The sequence below is a fragment of the Procambarus clarkii genome, chromosome 38 (genome assembly GCF_040958095.1).
Source record: "Procambarus clarkii isolate CNS0578487 chromosome 38, FALCON_Pclarkii_2.0, whole genome shotgun sequence".
NCBI classification, from domain to species: domain Eukaryota; kingdom Metazoa; phylum Arthropoda; class Malacostraca; order Decapoda; family Cambaridae; genus Procambarus; species Procambarus clarkii.
The window spans coordinates 38,940,927-38,947,186 of NC_091187.1; the positions used below are offsets into that span (position 1 = coordinate 38,940,927).

General features: G+C 44.3%; 1 long non-coding RNA gene across 1 annotated transcript; it reads right to left on the reverse strand.

The window, feature by feature from the left end:
• Nucleotides 1-4,887: 4,887 nt before the first annotated feature.
• LOC138372252 (uncharacterized) lies at nucleotides 4,888-5,420 on the reverse strand. Its single transcript, XR_011230775.1, has 3 exons — nucleotides 5,340-5,420; nucleotides 5,110-5,246; nucleotides 4,888-5,022 (listed from the first exon to the last, which is right to left on the reverse strand). It is a non-coding gene; the product is annotated as an uncharacterized lncRNA (long non-coding RNA).
• Nucleotides 5,421-6,260: the final 840 nt, after the last annotated feature.

The window sequence follows — 6,260 nt, forward strand, 5'->3', positions numbered from 1 at the left end:
AGAAATCTCTCCAGTACTATATGACTCGACCCCGGAATTATTATTATTATTATTATTATTATTATTATTATTATTATTATTATTATTATTATTATTATTATTATTATTATTATTATTATTTAGTAATGGAAATGTCTTTCCACATACATAATAACATAGGATACAAGAGTTGTGAATGAAGAATGGTGGAAGAGGCGGGAGAGCATGAGTGACGGGGAAGAGTGGAAAGGGGATAGGGGGGGGGGTGTGAAGAGAGGGTGAGAAGAGGGAGGATGGATGGAGACAAGGAAAGGGAAGAGACTGGTAAGGGGAAGATGTGGGAAAGTAAGGGAGAGGGTAGAACCGAAGATGAGGAGTGATAGTGACAGACAGACAGCTCCAGGCACTGTTGGTGTCACTTCTGATGCATGCATGAAGCCGTGCTGCCCCACCAACTAGTCCACACCCCCAAGAACTGAGTCTAGCTGCGAGAGCTGATGAACGGAAGTATTTAAAGGCCGTCGGGTTTTCTCATTTAATTACAAAGAATAGACTCTGACAATAATAACATATTATCATACTCTATTTAGGTAAATACACTTCCAATACCCATAAACCACTTGACCTCCGCGGTCACCACCCACACTCGTAACTTCCGCCTAAGTCCCTAATAGGGAATGATTACTACAACGCTCCACACCCGGTTAGTCTTTCATTCAATACTCACATACTGCAGACTTAACTTGGTCACTAAGATCACATCAGGCTCTCGCATAGCTGTCTGCTACACTTCGTTGCTGCCACAAACGGAGACCTCGGAGGACTTGCCAATTCCACTCCCACAACCAGACTGCCTTCAGCCAGCCATGGCCTCAAACATTTCACACCGCCTCTCAAGGAAAGTATAATCCGATTAACCTTATCCCTTGAAGCGGTAACCTTGTTCCTAGAAGCCTGAGTCCTCTTTCCAGGAATTATTAGTTTGGATAAGCAGCTGCGGTCTTAATCCCTTGACCTTCCCTGGACGTGTGACCATAGTCTGTATACTTAACATGTACTTCCAATCCTCATTCGTTAAGTGTTGTAGTAATGATCCTCTAGCTAATAATCCCTACTAACTTGTGGATTACAACACCACTCCCCTCCTTAAACACGCATATGTCCCCATATGCATCATTGCAATGGTTCCATTGGTGCAAGGACCTGGAGGATGCACCCACCAAATATGTACAACTAAAAATTCATCCAATAAGTTCATCATGCACACGATGAACTAATTTAAAATTTTCCCCGACATGACTCACAACATTTCTACAACTTATACACTAAATTCACATCATAGCATAGGTAAATTTGTCTGTAATAATTTTTTCCATCCCTCACAATGCACATATATCTAAACTGCTGACATATAAATACATACATAATTATATAATTACATGGCCCAGAATGCTGGCACTAAACAGAATGACACTAGTCATTAATTTTTTTTTTTTTTGAGATATATACAGGAGTTGTTACATTCTTGTACAGCCACTAGTACGCGTAGCGTTTCGGGCAGGTCCCTGGAATACGATCCCCTGCCGCGAAGAATCGTTTTTTCATCCAAGTACACATTTTACTGTTGCGTTAAACAGAGGCTACAGTTAAGGAATTGCGCCCAGTAAATCCTCCCCGGCCAGGATACGAACCCATGACATAGCGCTCACGGAACGCCAGGCGAGTGTCTTACCACTACACCACGGAGACTGTATATTTTAGTACACAACACATATCTATCTAAGGTTCTTCATCCTTAGTAACAAGTTAATAACAATTTAACATCTTGCCCTTTACTGTTGACATAAGGGGTTACAATGATCACACAATGTTTCACTGGCCTCCTCCACAATTGGCAGCATCACTTCTCTTGTCTTCGTGTCCCATGTTTGCTAGGTCATAGATCCTCCATGACCCAGACAAAACCCAGGCTGTCCAGCCTGGTGAATGTTGTCAATGTCCCATCGTTGCTCTGGGCTAATGTGATCCTGGCCTCCAGAGCAACGGAGATTCCTACCCCAGGGTCATGTCCCCTCGGGTCCATGCTGCCGTCTCGTTCCAGGGCACCAACCCCAGAACGCTGTAGATACCTCACAACACTCTGGCCATCCTTCCTTGCTGTACTCGTTACAGCTGTACCACATTACTCTATGCCCATCTGCCCAGAGTGTGTACACCTGTATTCACACCTTCCCGACCGCTGTACCTGCAAAATATTCCCTCGGAGCCCCCTGGCTCGATCCCAATATCACATGACACCCCCTCGGCTCCTTACTCTCTCCCCGTAAATAGCCTGAGCGCAGCTACAAAGCCATTGCAGCTGGCCCTTATCCCTGCTTTGATGTCAAGGGGCGAATTTCGCCTATAATGTCACGTTGGCTTCACTTCCTCCCCCCTTTTTTCTAGAATTACTGAGTTTAGCGTCATGGCTTCCCTTCTACTCTACTTGAAGCTCTGTGACATGATCCCGGGGGACATTCTCAAGCCTAACACTCAGAAATGGTTTGATGAGGTAATATACAGTATATACATACACATACATTATCACAATAAATACCTCATTAAAATAATTTCACAACTAATGTCACTAAAGCATCATACTGCCACTGGCTCGCCTCTAGCGAGATTCCTGTAACAACTTAATTAATGAGAAGTTAGTATATCTACTTGGCTCGCCCACTGAAACCACCAACACCTGAAATTTTGAAATTCTACCTTGTAATCTTATCCATAAGACTTACCCACTCCGACTTAATTAATGAAAATAATTAAATTTTATTAGTCTTTTATGAGTCTTGCTAGATATATCGACTTGGCTCGCCTACTGCAGCCACCAACTCCTGCAATTATCCACATTGCATCTTATCCATAAGACTTACCCACTTCGACACACCCTCACCTCTGGTCATCCCAACCACTGATGACCTCATTATAACGCCACACCTCCCCACAACCACTTCCTGCGTCCTAACGCACCCATCTTGCTACGCCGATACTCACCTTACCGACCACTACCTGGCGCCCCTGCGCCACCATATACTCCACAACACCACACTCCATACCAAGCGTCCAAACGCCACTACACTACACCACTCAATGGCGTCCCCAACGCCATCAACACAACACCCGGCGACCCCAACGCCATCAACACCCGGCGTCCCCAACGCCATCAACACAGCACCCGGCGTCCCCAATGCCATCCACATAACACCCGGCGTCCCCAACGCCATCAACACCCGGCGTCCGCAACGCCATCACCACACGCGGCGTCCCCAAAACACCACGTCTCCAACACACACTCTCCCTTTGGTAATCCGTTAATTACCTGACCCACACTCGTCAGGTATAATTTCTTGTGTAGTGGCCACCCGCCACACACTACCACCTGCGTTAACATACTTCAACGCTAATGTCTACAATACACCCGGTGTTACAACAACCAGTAACGCTACACATGCTACACCTTGGCGCTACAATGCCAACAATGTCATGCACTATACTACATCCATAATATCAACAGTCAAAACATGCACATTTCACTACAGTAAATACTATGCATTATGCGGGCGTTTAATACGCCACTACACGTGCATTACACTATTCACCCTCGTCCAACCACCAATATACAATCATGCACTGCCCGGCGTCCAAACACCAATACACACTGCGTCGCCACCTCCCGACGCCACACCCCCCCACCAACGGGACACGCTCCCCGTGTCCCTCGGTAACACTCTCCATAATGCTACTTGCACCCACTAAAAATCTCCATGGACCTCTCTAGGGTACACTAGACGGCGAACCCCAGACGTCAAATTATGCGTCGCTCGCTATGCCTAGGCGTCCATAATTCACTGCGCCTATTTTCTGTATCTACGTCTGACAACGCCGGAACTTGCTCAAATCTTTATGTAATATTTAATTATCTTTAAAATATTCGATGTATACTTTACATGATATTTAATTGACTTCAAATTACGTAGTTTTCACGCTTGCTTTGTCCTTAGCAACGGTTTCTCACTATTTCCACCATACCGACGATATATAACAAGCTCCAAGGTGTGGCTCGCTTGGCCCGCACATGGCCGCACTTGGCCCATGCTGGCCCATATTCACCCGCGCTAGTTTACCTCGCCACTCTGTATAATCCGCACTATGAACACTGCACTTGTTTTGGATCCCGATGCTTCAGTGATCCAGACTTGCATCTTAGCCGTCTCTCGTTGCCGGAATCTGGAAAGAAAGAAATAAACCCCACATGTGCCCCACAATGGCCTAGTCCCTTTAATTAACTAACTCCTCTGACCTGGTCTCAGCTGACTCTAGTAGAATAGGAGATGCCACATAGAGCCACCTATGTAAGGAGATCAGATAAGAAATCAGAAGCGGGGAGCCACATAGTGCCACTCCATATTAGGTCACCCAAGGTGTGAGTGGTAGCAGTCGAAAAAACAGTGAAGATAGGTATCTATTATGCGCCACTATGATCATGTTCATTTATACAGTAAAGTATGACAATATATTTAAGTAAAAATGAATTTATTTGTATAATAAACACTCGTGGGTGAGTGCCAGTTACGCCCCCACATTCCTCTATGGGGCAGGTGTAAAACAGGTTCCTCCCGGTGAGGGTGGTCGCCCGTACCCTTCCTCGCACCTAATGGCCTTGACTTTACCGTAACAGAGTTCCACACCCAGCGGAGGTTGAGTGGGTCTTATATAGGGGTATTAAATTATAAATCTCCTCCAGGGGTTAAAAAAATCAAAGAATTTATTAATGTTTTATTAGGTAAAAATCACAAATGATGTATAAGAAGTTAATTATGGCCCCTATCCCTCTCCCCCCTCCACCTCCCCTTCCTCATCTGAGTAGAATTCTGACGTCTCCCCATCCGTGGTGAGTGGGGGGAGGTCTTGACCCCCTCCCCCCTCTCTTGGGGGAGTGGGGTGAGTTGGTTGGTTGCCTTTTGGACGACTTTCCTTCTGACTCTCATCTGAAGTGTTCTGGAAAGAGATGGGGAAAATAATTTATAGGACTATATCTTTTATTTGAAAAATATTCTATTTCCTCTAAGAACAGTTAGTACATACCTCCCCCCCTGCAGGAGCGACCTTGTGTCCTCTACAGCAGGCATCATCAATTAGGGTACGTAACAGCATCTTGTTTGGGGCAGACCTTCCTCGTAGAATTACTACTCTACAAATGTGGACAGGTCCTAAGAATTGCACTGAAAAAAAAGAAGAGGTAAAATAGAGGTTGAGCAAACTTTCTATTGTGGGAAAAAAATAAATCTTTACCAGAAAGTGAGGGTAATACTAACCAGGCCCTTCAAGGACTTCAATCTTCCCTGCGTGTGTTTCTGGGGAGACGCCTTCCATTTGTAGGATAAGGGGGATGGGGGTCTTCTAGGGAGGTTGTGGGGTGAGAGGTGTTTTATATGTGGGGTAATCCCCCTGTTAGGTGGGTTGCCTAGCTAACAAAAATATTCTCTACACCACCTATAAGAACCAACCCTTACTCCTCTACAAAATGTCCTAACACAGTGATGTTTCATAGGAAAATATCGTCTCGCATAAGCGAGGGCTCGTTTATCATTTAATTTTAAACTAACGCTTGAAAATACATTATGTAAGTAATGTACTGTTGAAGGCAACCCCAGGTGACTCACCCTATGGACGAACATTACGCAATACAGTCCACAAGCAAGGGTAAAATCACTCTGGAGTCTGTAGCACATTCCAAACACCTTTGTTATTGTGTTAGTTTTAATAAATCCCTGAAAATAATGTCCATAAGTAACCGCCGACATTGCATAACTATCGAAAAAAAACATTCGATGTTTAACTTTATCAACATAAATAGCTACCCAATGTCCCATAGTTAATCTGCTATGTGATGGTATAATATTAGTTATGAGAACAATAGGTTTTCTTGATGAGATATTTAAATGTTCTATTTCATCAGCATTATAACAACCTAGGTAGAGTGCTCGATCCCCTAGATTATTTTTTAAATTAATATTTATATCATTACAATTCATTATGTTTTTAAGCTCGCACGTCACACAGAACAGTTCTCTGTCCGTCGATGGATAGTACCCCGGTCGTTTCCCCAAACAGTAAAACCAGCCTGTTATATGTAACACCACCGCCAAACTCAAGCTCCATACGCAAGTTGCCAGATTTCTCCACAGGGAGGGAATCCTTTGTTTGAATGGTGGTTAAGTCAAAGGCGAATATCG